The sequence below is a fragment of the Sminthopsis crassicaudata genome, chromosome 2 (genome assembly GCF_048593235.1).
Source record: "Sminthopsis crassicaudata isolate SCR6 chromosome 2, ASM4859323v1, whole genome shotgun sequence".
NCBI classification, from domain to species: Eukaryota; Metazoa; Chordata; class Mammalia; order Dasyuromorphia; family Dasyuridae; genus Sminthopsis; species Sminthopsis crassicaudata.
This window is the reverse complement of record NC_133618.1, coordinates 639,847,033-639,868,762: the sequence shown is the minus strand read 5'-3', so window position 1 is coordinate 639,868,762 and position 21,730 is coordinate 639,847,033. Positions and strand designations below refer to the sequence as shown.

Below are 21,730 nucleotides of genomic sequence, written 5' to 3'. Positions count from 1 at the left end.
CTTCCCTAGCCTCCCCCCTTCCTCTTTTGGAGCTGTTTTTAATATATGATTAGAAAACCAACAGTGCTAAAGAGAAAGCAGAGAGAGAGTAGATTTTTCAAATCTAAGGAATCAGCAGGATTTTAAAGGCTGTTTCTCTGCTCTTATTTGACAGATGAATTGATTGATGAATAATAAAAGGGAAGAATTACTGTTCTGAACTTCCTGCACACAAAAAGGGCTTTACTTGAAGATTTTTTTTTTCTAGAGAAGTCTTTCTGTTTGATAAAATACCTGAGAAAGAGGAAAAAGTGACATAAGGAAAGACTGAGTTGAAGATGAACATGAGCTTCAGTGACTCAGTATTCAGATACATTGCAAAACAGAGAACCAATAGAGTTTAAACCAGCCTTAGATGATATTTATGTGTCTCCATTCCAGTGGAAGCTATGAATCCTTATAGAAAGTGAGTCTCAAAGGATGTGATCCCTCATCTACTAGGGCCATTGAAAAAACTGGGGAGAGTCTTTAGTCAAAAATATACTTTGGGAGAAATTGCTTGGTAATAAAACAGCATGCTAATTCACTGCGAGTGGAATTCTGAGTTGGTTGGTCCATTCCAGATAACACTTTAAAATAATGCAAGTTCCTAAATTTTCCATGCCCTTTGAATCAGAGATTCCATGACAAGAAGTATCTGAAACTACTAACTAATAGTAGTAGTAGTAGTTAGGGGGAAAAAAACAAAAAAAACAAAAACAAAAACAAAAACTTTACCAGTATTCTTTGTGGAGATGAAGATCTAGAAAGAAAAAAATGAGGACCATGCATAGTGAAGGGGCAAGTCAATTCTCCAAGAACCTCCACAGCTGTGAATCATAAAATCTGAAAGAGTACAAAGCAGCCCTTACTGACCCAGGTGTTTTTTGTGGACTGGGAATGAAATAAATTGGAGGCAAAGGGAATAGGAAAGAGATCAGAGAATGTACCTGCCTCTCAGTGGATAGGTCAGAGAACTTCAACTACCTCTCAGTCTCCTATCATCATCATCATCATCATCATCATCATCATCATCATCATCATCATCATCATCATCATCATCATCATCATCATCATCATCATCATCATCATCATCATCATCATCATCATCATCATCATCATCATCATCATCATCATCATCAATCATCATCATCAATCATCATCAATCATCATCATCATCATCATCAATCATCCTCTCACATGAAGGGATCTGTTCTGCTGGTCTGAGTTGGATCCCCAGAAGCCACTGGAAGGTGGCTCCAGTATCACAACAGAAAATGTAGACTCAATGTAAATATAAATATTGCTATATCTTAAGAATGCTGAAGAATAAAGAGAAAGAACTGGGTAAAAAAAAAAAAAAGACATTGTGAAAGTATGCAGAGTGAAGAAACCAGAACTTAAAAAAATAATAATTAATCCAATATACCAAGGACCTGTTAAAGACCTATTGATACTAGGTATTGTGCTGAGCCGTGGGAATACAAAGCCAAAAAATGAAACTGGCCTTGCCCTCACCAGATTTATTTTACTTTTAGACAGTAACTATTAAGCACTTACTATGTGTGTATTACTGGATATGCTACAAAGAAACAAGATAGTATCTGCCCTTCAGCAGCTCCCAGTTTAACAGAAGACACATCACCATTCAAACAAATATGTACAGAAAGGCTACATACAGAATGTTCACAGTAATAGAAACAAAATCAACAAGTCACTAAAAGCATTTGTTTACTTTGCATTAGCTATTTTGCCGGTCTTCAACTCAATAGAATAAGACTTCAACTCAATAGAACAAGATACATCCAGTTGTCAGCTTTCCTTTGTGTGTTGACTTGCCCCTTAAATCGTAAGAAGCCTGAAGGTAAGGCCTATATTTCTTTATATTATTTCCCTTGTGCTTGTGACATTGGTACTTAATATATGTTTATTAGATTAGATTGTTTAAATTATTTTCCCAGGGAAAGTAGGGGGCCATTTGTGTGTGTGTGTGTGTGTTTGTTATCATGAAGTAACACATTTTACCAATCCATTAAAATATTAATTTAAAAAATCTAAAGTTGTCTATCTTTGCAAAAATCAAGGATGACTTTTAAAAATGCTTTAAAAATTCTTCATTCATACAACATTCTGCCTAAGGCTTTTCTTAGTCTCTTAACCCAGTTCTCAGTGGCTTATCTCATTCCTCCCTCTGTTCTGCTTGAATTCACCTACATAGGACATAGTATCTGACAACTAGATAGCTCAGGAAGCATTCCCCCTCTCCTTCCCAGCTTCCTTTTGATGAGGTTGGGATTAGCAATTCCTAGTTCAATCCCATAACTATTGTCTTGGAGCAAGTTCTTTAGCTGATGGCTACATAATAAAAGCCAGAAAACTTTGTCCTTCCTCCTCTTCTCCAATTAATTTGGGTTCTGCCTTCTAGGCCCCAAACAGAAAATATCTGTTAGGTTCTTACTAAGTGCTAAGTCAGTACTTAACAATTCTCTAGTTCCAGCCTTTAAGGGGAGTTTACCCCTTTGAACTTCTGAGGAGGAGTTTACATATGAAAAGGAGTTTACACAACCTTTAAAAGGAGCAAGTTCATTGGTTGAAGTAATTTTCCCATAAGCCCTTGAGTTCTCACACGCCCCTTCTCTGGGAGGATAAAAGAGACAACATTGGGCCAGGAGGAGTGAGTCTACTCTAGGTCAGAGTTGGGACAGCTCTCTGGAGGAAGAAGAGTCTGGCCGGGAGATTGAGTTGAGACAGCAGATCTCCTCCCAATCAGCAGTTTCTAGAGACAACAGAACATTACATCTAACAAAAAGAGAATAATCCTTATGTTGAGGTTCAAAAGAAGATCCTAAAAGGTCAGGGTCATGGTCAGGTGTCCCAAGGTGTCTCAAAAGAATTTGCAGTCTTGAACCCATCCCTAAATCAAGGAACAAAGTTTATGGTAATTATAAAGCCAATTAAAGCAGGCTAAGTTCCAAAAAGATTTAGCAAAGAATCCGAAGCAAGAAGATAAATTTATAGGAAAGGTCAGAGAAATCTGGTTCTTCATGTCGCTGATATGCTAATTTTGTGGCCCAGATATAGAACTGAGGAGTGGGCTGGTATATATCTCACCATTTGTTTGGCAGTCTGGCAGTCATCAAAGTTTCTAGGACCATATTTCTAAACCCAGGAGACTTTAAGATCATTGACAATAGCATTCCTAAGGTTTGGCATCCTCAGAATTACTGCTGTATTTTTCCTAGAAGCTGTATGTCCTTCACTTTTAATTTCAAAAGATGAAGCTTATGTCCTTCCTATATCTTCCCCTCTGTTATAAATCCCTACAAAACTGGTCAGTTTCAGGGTTCAGCAAATGTAGCTTGAAGGGTTTATGAGCTGCTTTTATGTAATTACAGATCCCTGAAGTATTGACAAAAGTTGGTTTGATTTTTTGAAGAGAGATGCTCCAGTTCTAATGACCATTTTGAATTTCCAGAGCAAGCCAGCTACCAGGGCTTCTTTCTCATTTCCCTTTGAAATTATGAAAAATTCAAGATGCCTTCCAAATGGACTTGAAGAAACAAACCAGAAAAGCTCTTGGAGATCTAAGGTGGCCAGCCCCTTAATTAAATGGATCACAGGGTCATAGTATTAGATATTTAGGGCCAGAAAAGATCAGATTACTTGGTTTTCAGTACTCACATTTTATAGATGAGGAAGTAGGTCTATGGAGGTAAATGACTTACCTTAATTCCCATAAACTTTGATATCTACATAGTGATTAAAATTGTATTTCAAGGGTAGTCAACATTTTCTGAAGACTTGCTCTGGGTATAAAGAGTTTAAGGCTAAATTCCATTTTCATCAGACATTATACTTCCCCACAGTCTTTCAACTAAGTACATTTTTTTCTAATTCTGGAACTTTGGGCTCATGACTGACATATACAATGATAGATGTTAGATGAACCAGGACAAGAGCCATTGATGCACTGGGTGTTTTGTACATCATTATCCTGAGGAAGGGCATCTTTCTATCTTCCGATTGAATAGGCAAGACTTTTTTTCCTTCCAAGGAAAAAGATGGCTTCCTATAAAACAGCTTAAATTATATCTTCTATAGCAAGTCTTTCTCAGTCCATCTTTCTGCTCTCATTGCCAATGCCTTTCTTTGAGGTTATATTCCATCTATTCTGTACTTATTTTATGTGTACATGTTATCTTTATCATTAGAATTTGAGCTCCTTGTGGATGGGGATTGTTATTTGCTTTCCTTTTTATCCAGAGGGCTTACTATGGTTCTCAGCTCATAACAGTCTTAAGAAATGGTTGTTGTCCAACAGACTGGACATTTAGGGTACCTCTATGTGGCTTTCCTTGAGCTCATTCCCCAAGTTATCAAGTGAAAAGCAACACTGCTTAAAGTGGATAGTATGGTATATGGCAGATTTTATAAAAGGGATTATTTTCTCAGGGTAAATCATATTGCATTATTAATCTATTTCAGTGCCATTAGCATGGTATGAGAAAAATTAACAAGAAATAATATCTTTTTAAATTAAACTATATCTAAATATGTGGTATCATGGAACATCTTTTATATCCAACTCATAATTTTAAAGCTTAATTTTAAAGTAGCATAACATAATTCCATATGTATAATTGAGAGCATATTACTTGCCTTCACAGTAGGTAAGGAAGGGAAAAGAGTTTTGAGGAATAAGACACCCTAACAAGTTCAGGGTCCCTCTGATTGGTGGAGAGACTTTGGTGAAAGAATTTGCACACAGTCTCCAAGTTAAGGGGCAAAGATTTATTACTTGACAAAGGGGTTTTTAGCAAAGAGTCAGAATCAAAAAGATAACTTTATAGGAAAGAGAAGCAAAGCTTAGGTTGATATGCTAATTTATGGTTTAGAGGTACAATTTCAGAGTAGCAGGAGTGGGTAGTTCCCATCATTAGCTCTAAGCCTTAGTGACCAACAGAATCCGTCTTAAATTACTGCTATTGGCCAGAATCCTTAGTGGCATTCCCAAAGCTAGATAGCCTTAGGGTTTCTCAGTAATTGCTACTTTCTCACACCTCATCAAGAGGAGAAAGAATCTGGAACTCAAAAAAAGAATAAAAAAAGAATGCTAAAATAAGTAAATAATAAATTAGAAAATTATGGTAGCATAAAATAACGAATAGAGAGACAATCACAGTAAGCAAGACTTGGGTTCAAATATTGTCTCTGAAATACCCTAGTCATGTGAGTATGAGAGTCACTAAATTTATCTGTATACCTAAGGTAATTCTAAACCTCTTATGGTTTACAGATCAATGCTTGATCTGTTTTGGAATTTTCCACACCAGAAGTTTTAGCACTCTGGACTTCAATCCACAAATAATCATTAAATATTCATTTGCCCACTAATTAAGTCTCCCTAATGCCAGGTGAATTCATTTTTTTTTTTTTTTTTTTTTTTTTTTTTTTTTTTTTGGTTAACCATTCTTCTTCCCAATTTCTAGGTCAAAGGAGGGATGATGAGAGAGAATTTTCTCTTTGTTCCTATTCCCTCCTGGTGGCTTATCTTCAACTTTTGAAATGGAGTCCTCAATTCCCAAAATAGATTCCTCACTGCTGGAATGTTGAACTTACCCATTGGCTCTGAGTTGTATCTGATTCTTTGAGTAACAAGATGGTTTTATTTGTTATTAAGTACTTTCATCCACTGGTCAGAATATTAGAATCCTTTTATATCAAGGAAGCTTTATTCACATATTTCAGCGGAGTTCCTTAGCATTCTGAAGCAGTTTACCCTGTTGATTGGTTGATTGATTAAATTTAGGTGTCTGGACCTGCTGTTATATTAACTGAGATGAGAGTAGAGAATTTCTACCTTTACTTGCTGGGCATTTGTTTCACTCATGTCTCACTTTTTGTGAGTCTATTTGGAGTTTTCTTGGCAAAGATCCTGGAGTGGTCTGTCATTTTCTTCTGCAGCTCATTTTACAGAAAAAGAACTGAATCACAGGGATCATACACTAGTAATAGACTGAGGTCAAATTTGAACTCTTCTTTCTGACTCCAGGCTCCCCTGTGCTCTGTTCACAGTACTACCTCTCTGCCTCCACCTTTAAGTATAAACAAAATTAATCCAAGGTTTTTGGGTTTTTTGTTTTTGTTTTTGTTTTTTTTTTTTTTGGTGAGTAGGAAAGGGTGGAACAGTCATCTGAAGGGAAACAAAAAAAGCTTAATCTAGAATGTGATGTTTGATCACTGTTTTCAAGAAAGTAAGAGATTTTAAGAGGCAGAACTGAGAAGGAAGTATTCCAGTCATTTCATGTGTATGTCTAAGAAATATCTCCATTCCAAAGGTTCATGTCCTACAATTCCATAAAGTTGATGGCTCTCTATTATCTCAACAGGTTCACATATAAAATCCTCTTTTTGGGTTTTAAAGCCCTCCATATTCTGGCTTCTTCCTATCTTTCCTGTCATCTTGCATTATACTCTTTTCTCCACAGTCTATGATTCAGTGACACTACTATGCTCTTTATCCCACAAGACAATCTATTTCCTAACTCAATAAATTTTCACTGAATGCCTCCCTAACCTGTGTCTTTTCAGCTCCACCTCACTGACTTCTTTCAAGTCTTAGCCCGAGTCCTTCCTTTCCCATGAAGACTTTCTAGTTCTTCCTTAATGATAAAGCCTATCCTCCAACATGATTTCCACTTTGTTTTGTATATTATCTTGTTCGTATATGATGATTTCTACATTGTTGGATCTATTAGACTGTGATTCCTTGAAAGCAGGAATTGTTTTGGTCTCTCTTGGCACCTCAAGTATGGAGCAAAGTACTGAGCTATTTAATAAATAGTTATTACTATAAGAATTAGAACTATATCAAAATAAAATGGACTACCTCAGGGGTCAGTGGAGTCTGTTTTATTTAAAGTCTTTTTGGGAATATGTTATAGAAGGAAATTTTGGTTTAGTCCCATTGAAATGCCCTCTAAGGTACCTTCCTATGGAGAGATTCCCAGAAACAAGCACCCTCCAGGTACTCTTTATCCCAATTAGGTGCAAATGCCTTGAGATGGAAACTGATTTGTCTTTGTATCTCTAGCATTTAGCACAATGTCTGGCATATAAGAAGCATTTAATAAATGTTTATTGATTGATTGATTGATCCATTTTTCATCTTGTGTTGTCCCCGGACATTTTAATTATTTTCTCCCCACTCCTTTCCTCATCAGTTGTTGGCACAGCAATAGAGAAACTAGGAAGCGGCAACCTTCAATTACTCCGGTACTCTTGATCTGGAGACTGAGTATCAATTTTGATGCATTGTCTCCAGATAAACTAGGGCAGAATAGATTAGATTTAGAGTCATGAATAAATCTTAATTCTATTGAGATTTATTTTTGACATAAAAATAAACACAGAGAAATGTTACATTTTCTAAATTATGCCATTGATTTCAAAGTTGCCAAAGTTAAATGTTACTCTAAAATTGAATTTGGACCTGCCTAATAAATGCGGTTTGAAGTATGGGTACAGTGTAGGCCATTGCATAGACAAGAGAAGTAGATGGGTCAGGTCAGGATATAGAAAGGAAGCATGTTGAACAGGTCAAAACACCGAAGGGGTACAAAGCAGGTTAGGGGAGACACAGGAAGAGTAGGGCAGATTGGATCTAGACAGGAGACATTCAGTAGGCAATACAGATTGCTAATTTTGAGCCAACCAATTGATTGCATTGTTATATAAGAAAAAAATAAAGATTGCAAAAAAAAATCAAGTGGCTATTGTTTTGATTCTCTGAAAACAAAACAAAACTTAGAAAACTGAAGGATCACAATTTTGAAGGTTGAAATAATAGATCATTTCACTTGGTATTTACTCATAGCCCTTGGGAACCAAGCAGTTGATTTTAAATTGGTCTTCTCCTTTCTTGTTCCTTCCTTCTCCAATCTATTATCCATAAAGCTATAGAATTGATATTTCTAAAAGACATTTTTCCCCTGCCATTGTATTACTCAAAAATTTCCAGTGACTCCTTAGTGCCCATATGGTAAAATATACAATCCTCAGCGTCTAGTTTGACCCCAATTATATTTCAAGTTTTATTTCACACCTATAACACTACCTTTCCTGTTCTCTTCTTTTCAGTTCAGTTTACCTATCTAAATTGACCAGAGGGGGTGTTTGTCATGCAGATTCCTCTATAAGTGGACTGCAATCTCATCTTGCCTCCTTTCTAAAATCCCTTTGCAATACACATTTCAATGAAACCATTTCTGTTTCTTCCAAGTTACTGCTTTCTTTCACTTGAAATAACTTGTAAGTATATTAGGGATTGGCCAAAGAGAACTCAGTCTTTATGCCTATCATGCTCTGCCTGATGTCTCAAGTATTCTGCAGCTGTTTCCAGGCTGCTTGTGATGTGGTAAACAAAGACTTTTGGGAAAGGTTCCACCCACTTGACCTTATTCTCCTTCCTTCTTGGTTTCATTCAAATGAGGAAGTTCTAGCTTTTATAAGCAGCTAGATAAAAACATATCCACAACCTCATTCTGTCAGGAGTACTTTTAGAGCTTTGATTGGGAGGAATGTATGTGTAGAAAATACTTGTAGTGTACACATAGACACGTATGTGTGCATATATATAGGCGATGTACACATATATATGTGTCTATGGATATACATATGTATGTATGTATGTGTATATGTATACACACATATACATACACACACATGTGCACAAATTTGTTGTTATTGAGTTGATATCTGTCTCCACTTGGGATTTCCTTGCCAAAGACACTGGAGTGTTTAGGCACATGGTAAAACCTTGGACTAACTATACTGCAATGGAGTTATAGTGCAATGGAAAGAGTTTACAATTCAGCCAGTTTCAGGTTCAGATCCTGACTCTGTCATGTGTGACTTAAAAACAAGCTAATATCTTCAAATGTAAAATTGGGGGCTTGAACTGGAGGGATTGAAAGGTCCTTTCTGACTAAATCTATGCTTTTATCAATCTGTGGATGATACTTTACTTGATAATCAAAAAGGGGAGTTAAGATGAATAGAGAAAGAAAATTATTTGAACTTCCTTATCCATAGAAAAAATTTTTCCTTTATCTTGTCAAGTTCTTTTCTAGTGTCTCCTTTCTTCCTCACTAAACCTTTAGACAAGTCAGTCTACACCTGCTGCCTTTCTTTGCTTGCTTGCTAAAAGATACGAACTAGCATTTGACCTCATATTCTACTGAAATTTCTCTTTGAAAGGTAATTCATACTTGTTATCTAGGGGAGAGGTTTGGGAGAAGGGGAGAGAAAATTTGGAACATATGGTTTTATAAGGGTTAATGTTAAAAAATTATCCCTGCATAAGTTTTGAAGCTAAAAAGCTTTAATTAAAAAAAAAAAAAAAGAGGTAATCCAAAGTCACTTAATTGTTAAATGTAATAGTTTCTTCTCAGGACTTCTCCTTGATATCTCTCCAACTTTTGATTTGTTTGACCAGTTCTGCTGAGAGATAATCTGCTTGAGACAATGTGATGTGGTATCCTTCATCCCTATCTGCACCCTATCTGATCACCCTCCTCACTATCTTTCAGAGGTTCATTTTTTTTCTGTCCTAGATGTAGATATCCTTCTCCATTCTGTCCTGGGTCCTTTTCTCTCCTCTCTCTGCATATTCTCTGGCATAGGAGTGTGGAAGACCATCTACATTTATGGTTTCCATCAAATTTATACAAATAAATCCTAAATTTTAATCCCATATTTCTAACTACTTCCTAGATACCTATTGTGGTTACCAAAAAAAAAAAAAAAAAAAGATGGAATACCTTTATCAAGAACAGGTTATACAGGAACAACCTAATTTCCTTTTTTAAATTTAACTAAATTAGTAAACTAATTGTTATGTTAACTCTAGGTTAACTTGATTTTGGTCAAGCTTTTGATAAAGTATCTCATGCTATTCTTGTTGAGACAATAGAAAGGATTAGACAACAATTCATGTGGATGGATTCAGAGATGAGATGATTGAATGTAAAGAGCAGTTATTAATAGTTCAGTGTCAATATGGCAAAACATATCCAGTGGAGTTCCCCAGAGATTTGTATTTAGCTCTATGTTGTCTAAAATTGTATAAATTCATGGATAGCATGCTTACCAAATTTACAAATTACAGAAAGCTAGAGTGATAGCTAACATATAGAGATGGGGGGAAGATCTAAAAGGATCTTGACAGGCTAGAATATGGGCTGAATCTACCAATCTTGCATGGGCCTGAATCTCATTAGGTATGAATGTAAAAATATCATGGCTAAGTACCAAAAAATCAGCTTCAAAAGTATAAAAAAGGAGAGAATGATCAGCTAGTAGCTGTCCTGAAAAAGATTTTGGTATTTTAATGTGCTACAAACAATATGATCAGCAGTATGAAATAGCAGACAAAAAATAATAAAACCCCAATCTAATCTAATGCAATTTTGGGGTGCATTAGGAAGAACGGCTTCATATCCAGTGATTTTATGATTGAAATTTGGATGGACTTTAATCCTAAGAGCATTATATTAAACTAGAAAGAATCTTAGAGAACATTGAAAACAAAACCTCTTATTTCAAAAATGAGAAAGCTGAATCACATGGAGATTTTGATTCACCAAGGTAGGAAGACAGTATTTGAAGCCTGATCTTCTGGACTCCAAGGCCAACAACATATCTACTATTCTGTACTGTTTTTAATGGGAAGGAAGGGACAGGGTACCCAAAGATTCCAGTAACTGAATCATTTGATTCTGTTGTCCTAAGTGGATGAATATGGGTATAGAAGAGAGAAATGGAAAGAATATAAAATGTCAAGGATATCAGGAGTTTTTTGTTTGCACGAAGAGACTTTGAAACTCAGTATTCTACTTTTTATCTATTCTCTGGATTCTATACTATGTTGTCATTTGGTTATTTCAGTCATGTCTGGCTCTCTATGAGCCCATTTGAGGTTTTCTTGGCAAATATACTAGAATAACTCTCTGCTTATTTTTCAGATGAGTAAACAGGCAAACAGGGTTAAAGACTTGCCCAGGATCATACAACTAATAAATATCTGAGGTTGGATTTGAATTCATGTTTTCCTGAATTCATGCCTGGCACTCTATCCATTGCTCTATGTAGCTGCCCCCTATACTATATAGATCTATTTCAATTTTGATCCCATTCCTGTAAATTCAACCCACATCTGTTAGTCCTCAGATTTCTGGCTTCAAGTTTTCCTCTTTTAATCCCTGAAAGAGGGATTGCCAACTAGCCTTCATTTCTGCTTTTTATCATTCATCCCTGCAGGTTTGTTTGTCCATCAGTGCCTGAGATGCTGATCTCCCACATCCATTGTCTTTTGCTTCATCTAGTTCTGATTGAAAATTCATGGGCAACGCAGAGTGATGAATCAAGAGCAGGATTGGATTCTGATGGGTTGGATTTAAATTCTGGCTCTGCCAGGTAGTGACCATGTTCATTCACAGTCAAGCCATCCTACCTATTTGGTCTCTAACTTCTCTGTATGAAAAAATGAGGAATTTGGACCAGAAGCCTTTTTAGGAGCCTTTTAAATCTAAATCTTATCATCTATAAAGCTTAGGGATTTGGAGTTATTCTCCTTCTTGAAGACTTTTAACCTGGGAATGAATGAATTTTCTTTGACTGTAGTCCATAGCTCTTGGACATACTCTTACCCAAACTTGTACTCATGCAAATCTCAGGATTGGCTGTCTGTCATTGGCCAATGCCCAGCTAGGCTGTATTTGCAGGTAGCCGGATAGTGCATCCATTGTGGGGTAGGAGAGCAAGAATAAATGTATTTTTGACACTTCAGACTGTGAAAGAGAAGTGGGTGGGCAGGGAAGATTATGAATGGCTTATTTACTTCTCTTGTCCCTTTTCCCATTTCCAGATGGGGATACTGAGCTTTAGGAGAAATGAGAAATTCACAAATAAGGGAATGTGATCTGTCTAGTGAAGGCTAACATAGATATAAATGCTGATCTTTATGTTTGGACAGCCTACTGCAATTCAGGTACCAAATAAAAAGAGGTAATGATGAGGACAATGATTAATGATAATAGCTAATATTTTCATAGCACCTACTATGTGCCAGGCACTATGGTGAACATTTTAAAAATATTATTTTATTTGATCCTCACAACAATCATGGCAAGTAGGTGCTATAATTACCTCCATTTTACAGTTAAGGAAATTGAGACAGAGTAAGATATTTGCCCAAAGCCATGCAATGTGTTAATGACTGCAGCCATATTTGCACTCAGTTCTTCCTGACTCCAGGCCAGGCACACAATCCACTGGGCCACCTAATTGATATGGGATAACACTGTGGTTGCATAGTCCCCATCTTCAAATTTTCAGCTTCAGTTTGGCAGATTTGAAATAGCTGAAAGCGATGGCCAAGAAAAATTCATTCATTCCAAGCCTACCCATCCTTATGTTATTTCACTTGTGCCTGATTTTTAGAAGCGGACTTGTTTTGTTTTATAGTGATGTTGTGATAAAAAAGAAAGTAATTCCAATAAGCAATTTCATTGATTTGGCTGTGGTAGCAAGATCCAAAGCAGTAGTACCAGTGAAGATGAGATGCCCTGAGAAAGGCAATGTGGATATTTGGAAACAATCACTTTAATCTCTGTTGCTTTGAAAATTGATGCTAGTGATTTTAATACTGCGAGAAATATTTACTTCCTCAACTTCTCTTATCATTGAAAGTTGTCTTTGAGAAGTCTGTCAATGACAAGAGAGAAAGGATAATGAAGTGTGGGGAGTGTTTGTGTGTGTGTCTCTATATGTACGTACATGTATATGTATGTGCATGTGTGCATGTGTATTATATGAATGTGTGTGTTTGTGAATGAATATATGTATATATGTTTATATATGTGTGTTTGTGTGTGTGTGTGTGTGTGTGTGTGCGTGTGTTTTGTTTTTTGGTCCTGCTTATGTGTAGCAAAAGCACTGGATCAGGTTGTAGGTCTAGAGCAAAGCTTGTCCTCAGAAGGCACTGATGCATTTCAGATAAGGTATTGCAGAGGGAATAGGGGTCCAGGCAGAGGAGATGACTTGCCAGAGCAGCAGAGATGGTGACTGTCTCTGGTCCCCTTAGTTCCAAGCCCATTATTCTTTCCTTTGTGCCCAATTGGCCCCAGCTCAGGAAATCCTGACATAATATAATGAAGACATTCCCAAAGATGCTGCCATTCCTATTTAATTTTGGGCCCAGTTCATTGTTTACCTATAATACCCATCTCACATCTCTGAATGGTTAGACCAGTTTTATGCATTGTCCATCCAGCTGTATATCATCATTCAAACAGCTGTTGTTGATAACAGTCAGGATACATCTTCAGAGCCTGAGTCCAGACCTCATCGTTCTGCGCCCCTGCCTCTCATACTGTACAACTTTTTTTTTAATATAAGCCTTAAAGAGGTATATCAATTTCACCCTGGGGAGAATGTTGTGGTAAGCCAATTATTTATATTCAATATATACCTTTCATTGTGGTCATTGGAAAGGCCAAATAAATAAGACAGCTGCAATTATTGAGTTGTTAGAACCATCCAGATCTCTTTGTTCCTACAAATTTGTGCTCATAGGTGAGGGGGGAAAAACTACCTTGAGATGCCTGTTGTCATAAGTCTATTTTATTCACATGGTGCACTGACTAGGAATTACAGTCATTTCCACTTAATTCTTCCCTAGTTAATTCAATCCTCCCCTTTATTCAATTAGATCTCCTAGAAGCAAATCATTTGCATTCATTTTGCATTGCCCCCCTCTAACTTCTTCCCCTCCAACCCAGTTCATCTTGATCACTTTCACATGCTAATATGAGCTAATTCAATTAGGATTTATTGAGGCAGCCATTGCCATGAATTTCCTCTTCCATAATATAAAAATCAACCAGTATCTCTCCCATTTGTTTTCCATTTGAAATAAGAGAAGGGCAAATTGTTTTCACAAGATGAAGGACCCATCTTGGAGAATCCAATAATAGGTGTGGATTGGAAAGAGGTTCATGAATATGCATATTTAGCAAGGTTTTCATTTTTGTCAATCTTTGTCTCAATTCCTTTTGTTGGAGAGCTCCTAGAGACTTTAAAGAGAACCACAGACTTGAAAAGAGATCAACTTGAGGTGTCAGAGAGGATGAGCATTTGACTGACAGCTGCTAAGCTTCTACTTGGTGTCCCAGATAGATTAATCAACTATGTTGGGAAGGGTAAGAGAGAGGATACAGTGAAATATGGATCATTTTCAGATTTTCAGATCATTTTAGCCTTTAGTAGCTAATCAATACTTAATAGAGCCCTGACTAATTTTTGTTTGGCCTAGAATCTTGTTCATGAGGATGCTAAGATTTATGGCCAGAAAGCATATCAGAAGGCAATCTCCTATTTTTCAGTTGAGGAAATATGCTCTGACAAACAAAAAATCATTTGTCTGAGGTCACTCAAAACAGAATCATAATCTGAACCCAAGTCTTAAGGGACAATGTTATATACAATGAATATGAAGCTGAGAGGACTTATCCAAGATCATATAGCTACTGAGTATCTTGAAATAGGTTTTCAATTCAGTTCTTCCTGATGACAAGCCTAGCATTCTTTCCGCTTGACCACCTCCAGTCACTATCTCAAAATTCAAGAATTTAAGCCATTCTATCTCTCTTTTGATAATGAAAGATTAAAAATAATACATATGTCTATAAGTGAGGCTGATTGGCCCCACTATTCACAAAAGGGACTAAGCCTTTTGTTCCAGATTCCACAGGGCTCCATAGATCTCCTGGGCTGCACTTTGCCACCAACTACTATCTATTCCTCCTCAAAGATTTCTTTGTTAACACCCACACTCTGAGATATTGGGAGAGGGTATTATATGAGGAACAATACTCCCACACCCAAAAGTGTCTGAATTTCTACAAAAAAGTCATTTATTTCTTTCCCATTATAAGCCTTGGTTAAGCTACAATTTGGGGATAAGATAACTATTATTGAACTTTCAAATAATTTTGGGTTTTTTGTAGTATGACAAAAGAATGTTCTACCTCCTGTAATCTATATACTTCTTTATCTAATCTCTACTTCTTTTCTCTACTCCTTGTTCTACTTCAAACATTTGTTCATTCATTCAACATAGCTTTTAAAACCAATCGCTACAGGAAAAATACTGTTTCAGACACAGGGAAAGAGAGCTAGTCTTTCCATGATGCACAGTCCCTACACTCTTGGAGTTTCACTTAATAAAATAAAAAGATAGACATTTTTAGATGTTTTTATTAATTTTATAATTATATATATATATATATATATATATATATATATATATTGACAGTACATATGCATGGGTAATTTTTTTTTACAACATTATCCCTTGTATTCACTTCTTTTCCAAAATTTCCCCTCTCTCTGTCTACTCCCTCCCCTAGATGACAGGCAATCCCATACATAGTAAATGTGTTACTGTATATCCTAGATACGATATATGTGTGTAAAAACAAATTTCTTGTTGCATGCTAAGAATTGGATTCCAAAGGTAAAAGTAACCTGGGTAGAATGACACTAGTGCAAACAGTTTACACTCAATTCCCAGCATTCCTTCTCTGGGTGTAGCTGTTTCTGTCCATCATTGATCAACTGGAACTGAATTAAATCTTCTCTATGTTGAAGATATCCACCTCCATCAGAATATATCCTCATACAGTGTCATTGTTGAAGTGTATAGTGATCTCCTGGTTCTGCTCATTTCACTCAGCATCAGTTGATGTAAGACTCTCCAAGCCTCTCTGTATTCCTCCTGCTGGTCATTTCTTACAGAGCAATAATATTCTACAACACTCATATACCATAATTTACCCAACCATTCTCCAATTAATGGGCACCCATTCATTTTCCAGTTTCAAGTCACTACAAAAAGGGCTGCCACAAATATTGATAGACATTTATTAAATAATTGCATCCAGGATCATCTCTAGTCATCTTGATCTATATTTTGCTGCTGGACTCAGAGGTCTAGGGAGGGGAGAAAGAGAGGCTGGTGACCTTGTATACTGCTCCCTTATTTAAGTTCAATTCACTTGCATATCATGGCATCACCTCCCTGATGTGATGGTTGAATTTGAGAACAAAGATCAGAACAACAACCACAAAAAGATGAAACAGTAGTTCACTCCTTGGATTTGGGAGACTTTAATTGACTCTTGCTTTATAAATTTATTGGCTGTATGATCTTAAGTTATTCAACCCGTTTCAGATGTTCATCTAACAAAATGGAGGTAATAATAGAACCTATGTCATGGGATTGTTGTGAGGATCATATGGGACAATATTTATAATGCATTTTCTAAATCTTAAAGAGCTGTTATTATGATAGTAGTTAGGGAAGAATAAGACCCTTTGTCTTTATAGCTCTGATATACAATATTACCTATTAGGTACACTAGAGAGATGAAAATAAAGAAGCTATTTGAGGTCTGAGGAGGGGAAATAATTGCCAACCCAGGAACAGAGAAAATTTCTTGGAGGAGTTGACATTTGAGATGGACTTTCTTTAAAAGATGAATTAGTAGATAATATGGGGGAAAGAAGATATTCTAGCACAGGAAATAGTGTGAGCAAAGTCACAGAGGTAGAAAGAGTGGGAGTATATTTGGGGATCCAATTAAGTTGTATTATGATACAACTATGACACTATGGAGGACAATAGAATTAAATAAGCTTTAAATTCCTCTGATATCCTTCCCAAAGGGGAAAAGAAGAAAGGAAATAAGCATTTAATAAGCAACTAACTACATGTCAGGCACTGTGCTAAGCACGTTTAATTATTATTTTATTTGATCCTCCCAACAGACCTGGAAGATGGTATTATTTTCTTGATTTTATATTTAAGGAAATTGAGGCAGATGGAGGTAATGCGATTTACCTAGGATTTTATAGTTAGTATCTGAGTTTGGATTTGAACTTGGACCTTTTTTAAATCAAGCCCAGCATTCTATTCCATAAGGGTGCCCAATTGTGAAATTCTTAGATTATCTGATTTAAAAAAGATCACTGACCCAGAGGTACTTCCCGTGTATAAATATAAATCTCATATTTATAGATCATATAAGGCTAGGATTTGGTAACTATTCCAGTATTAGAATCCAAACAGATCTCCTCAATAGAGAAGAATCATGGACCTTTGGCACTCTGGTGAAAAATATAGCTATCATCTGGGAATAGTGTTTTTAAATGCAGAAAACACATAGGATTGTAAAGAAAACTGGTTATATAGATATTTAGTATTTTTAAAAGGTTCCTAAAACATAGGTTAATAAACTTTTATTGAAGTAATGTACCAAAAACAATTAATTTATGTAAAATCACACACAGGTTGAAGTAAAGAAATTTGCAAGTACAAGAGGAAGAAGGCTTTGTTAACATAGCAGTTTATGTAAAGAACCTCTCTGGATTTTAGCAGGTTTATACACTCAACATGCTGAGTGAATGCTGTCTGATATGGCTGCCTTGATTACTTGTGGAGAACTTGAGATACGAAAGAAAAAAATGTCCAGAGTAAGGGAGAGAATACTACTATTAATCATTTATCCTAATTAAGCTACATGTGTGCCATTGATTTCAGTATTGTGTCACTTAAAACAAGCTAAAAAAATTCAGAGAAAGGATTAGAAATCATGTTTCCTAATCCCCATCACTGGATTGTTTTCACTGGATGGCCCATGATTCCTTTCAAATATAGTTGGCATCCCAATTCATATGTCTCCAGTCAACTTTAAGCATTAAGAGTTTAATGTAGACAGAACATTGGACTAGGTCTGGGGGATTCCCCAGAACTTGAGAATTGGAATACAGCCTCAATAGCCAGGTAGTTGGTGCAGCAAAGAAAAGTAGACCTGGTCATTAAGTTTTGAGTTAAAATACTTTATTAGACACTTACTAGCTGTGTGACTTTGACAAGCCAACCATTTTCACACTTGATTTTTCTTGTTTCTTTTAACTCATCTATAAAATGAGAAAAATAACAGCCCCTACTTCCTGAATCTGTTGTGAGGATAGTATGAGATAATTGTAGAGTACTTTGCGAGCCTTAAAGCAGACATCCATGATAGCTATTGTTCTTTGCTATTACAAGTCAAACCTGAATGACATCTCACAAGCACATACTTTATATCAGGTAGTCCAAACTACTTCAAGGCCTCCTAAGAAAATGAGACATAAAGATAAAGGCAACAAAGATATGCTCTCATAAAAACTTGTGGCCTTATAGGGGGATAAAACATTTAGCTATACCATATATATATATATATATATATATATATATATATATATATATATATATATATATATATACACATATAAACTTATGACATATATAACACATAACATGTGTATAATATATGATAAATATTGAAGAAATGATAAGTAATTGTACAGAAGAAATACAAAGTGAGTGCTAGATGTGTGGTCTGAGGTTTGGGAAGCATGGTCAGGAGGCCAAATTTGCTCAATGATTAGAGTTTTGGTCTAATATTCAAGAAAGACATAGATTCAAATTTCTCCTCACAACTTTACCCACTTTACTGTGCCTCAGTTTTCTCATTTGCAAAATTCTTTATTACTTACTTTACAAGACTTTTGTGAGGTTTAAAAGAGATAATGTAAGCAAAGCAAAGACCTTAAAGTAGACCAGAGGTGTAAACTTGGAGAGAACCTCAAAGACGATTTAGAGTAAAGATAAGGAAATTAAGATCAGTTAGATTGTGAGCTGCCCAAGGTGATACCTATGTTAAACATCAGAGATAAGATTCAAATCCAAGATTCTTTGACTAGAGACAGTACTTTTCCCATGGTCATAGTATTGCCCTCCACCCCATAGATATTAGCATTTAATGATAATGATGATGATGATGGTGATGGTAGTTATGATAATGGTGAATGATTAGGAGTCTTGAGAAAGAATCTGGACCAAGGAAGGCTATATGGAGATGTTTTTAAGCTGAATTTTAATGGGTTTTAGTAGGTAAAAATGGTGGGGAAAGGATTTCCAGGCCTAAGTGAAGTCACACAGGCAGGATAACAGGGTAAATATGTGGAAGTATATAAAAATGGAGATAATTTTATTTGCAGTCAATGCCTCACAGAATTATGAGGCTCAGATGAGATAATTACAATAGGTGAATTGTTTTGCAAATCTCAAAGCATGAGTTTGGTATAGTGGACTCAGAAAACCTGAGTTCAAATGTCTTTGACATATTTATAAAGCATGTGATTTTTGAGAAATCATTGAGTATTCTTGGCCTTGATCTCAGTCTCACACATTTGGAAAATGGGGGACTGGGACTAGAAATTTTTCTGAATATTTTCCTTTTCTTTATGTATTTTCAAGTCTAGTTCTTTCATTCTAGAGTGTATTAGGGACTGTAGCTAATTCTTTTGTTCTCTGTTGTGTCTGTCAGGACTGGAATGGCTTCAAGGCCAGTATTCTATCCATTGGTTGTCTTTGTAGAATACATGAAATTCTACATCTCTGAAGTTTGGAAGAATTAAAAAAAATTTTTGAATTCCATGGTAGAATTTTTTTAAAGCAAGCAGGATTTCATGCCCTTGGGGGAAAAGAGTTGCTTCACTGATAGATGCTTAACTTATATGATCCTTCCATACTGGATGCAAGATTCTTGAAAGCCAAACTGATTACAAGTAATAAGGGCTGGATGGGCCAAAAATAAGAACAAAACAACTGAGATGAGCCACTCTCTTTTGACTGGATGCCATTTTGGGTTGCTAAACCATTGACATTTCAACAAAATAGGATGGAAATTAAGTCCTGCTGCTTCCTCCCTTCTGTTTTTCAGGGGAGTACTTTCTCTTCAGCCAGATCTTTTAGTTTTTTCAGGGATAAGAGATTTCTCAATGAGTTTCTGGGGAACTCTAGAACAATCATTTTGGCATTCCATTAATTTCATTGTTTAGTGGCTGTTGTTGACCTTAATGGAGAGAGAAAGTAAATCATTGTTTGTGTCAGTTCAGTAGCTGTCTTGGGCAACTGATAGAGATAGGACTTTCTGCCTTTGTTGAAAAACGGATGTTCAGGCAGGCATGTTTGAGTGGGTCTATGCAAAAATATTGCCTTAGGACTTTAAATGTTAAGGCCATATTTCATCCCTTAAAAAAGTTTAACCTTTGGTTTAATGGTCTGTGTTTTCAGACAATCTATTTATTAATTCAGCCCTTGGTACAGGGACATGATATCTAATTTGAGTGACTTTTGAATTTATTTGAACTTTATGAGTTTAACATTTACCTGAGAAATTACACCCTTGGAAAGGTAGAGTATATAGGGAAAGGTATACCTTTAGTGTTCTAGCTTTTTCGACTTTTGATGAAGGTCAGAGACTACTTATCAAGAGTTAAGAAGATACCTCAGAGGCCATCTATTCCAATCCTCTCATTGTTTGGATGAAGCAACTGATCATAATTATTAATAATGGTTAAGCCCACTCCTTACCCCCAATTATAGTCCTAGATGTGAAAGCACTTAATTTTACAGATTAAAAAAATGAGGTCCAGGGAACTTAAGGGAATGGAAGGTAATCAAGACCAAGAAAGAGTAAATGTCCATGTTCTCAGAATCTAAGTGTGCAAATAGGTTTAGATCTAGTCTAGATTGACTAGATTCAACAAAATAGCTGATTTCTGGTGTTTTGGTCTGAATTATTGCAATAAATGGTTGTATTTGATTATAGACACAGAACTTCCATTAACTGCTAAACATTAGCTACTGTACTTTCTTTCTAATTCTGGTGCTATAGTTGAAGGAAATCCTTACAAATGAATAAACAGCTACTTGGATGAGCATGTGCTAACTAAGGCTATGTTCAATCATCCAACCTTCTAAGCTGCTTCTCAAAAAAATAATCTCTCTCTCTGCATTATGATGAATTCATAACTCACTCTTGCAGCACTTTAGAGGCACTCATACAAGAGAAGGTTTTCCTCAAGTCATCTACTTTACAATACACAGCCAGGACTAAATTTCTAATGTTGGTTATAAGAATAGGAAATCTCAAATTTAAATATAGTGTGAAAAGCAATATGGTGGAGTGAATAGGCATTGAAGTTGGAATTAGAAAAACTCAAGTTTCATCTCAACAATGTCCTACCTAGCTGTGAAATCCTAGGCAAGTCACCATTTTTCTTTGCTTCAGTGTTCACATCTGTAGAATGAGGGAAGTAAGTTCAATGGCCTCCAAAGTGCAAATCCAGTTCTAAATTCATTTTATTATTATTATATAGTTCCATTAGTCTTTTCTCCTTTCATGACTTCTCTCCCCTTTGTGTATTTGAGGAGAATATATCACATCCCTTGAAAGGTTGGATATGGGCAGGGCTGGGAGCTGATGCTGACTAGAAAAGTAAAAGAAGAGATGGGATAGAGAAGGAAGGGGTGTCAACTGAGGGGACAATGGGAACTATGGAAGATTTACTTTCATCTTGCAGAAGAGAAATGGCATGGAAATAGTAGAGAAATGTAAAGATTTATTTTTGCATTGCTTGACAGATCAGTGGCAAAGCTGTAGACCTAGAGTCTTTCTTTGTAGGAAATTAGAAAACTAAAGTTAAAAATATGTACACACACACACATACACACATGTATATATATATATATATATAT

At 36.0% G+C, this 21,730-nt stretch overlaps 1 long non-coding RNA gene across 1 annotated transcript in view; it reads left to right on the top strand.

Moving 5' to 3' along the window:
* Positions 1 to 986: 986 nt before the first annotated feature.
* The window catches only part of LOC141553812 (uncharacterized), a 121,720-nt gene continuing 100,976 nt past the window's right edge, over positions 987 to 21,730 (top strand). The window contains exon 1 of the long non-coding RNA XR_012485653.1: positions 987 to 1,882. This is a non-coding gene — a long non-coding RNA (uncharacterized LOC141553812). The remainder of the gene's footprint in view (positions 1,883 to 21,730) is intronic.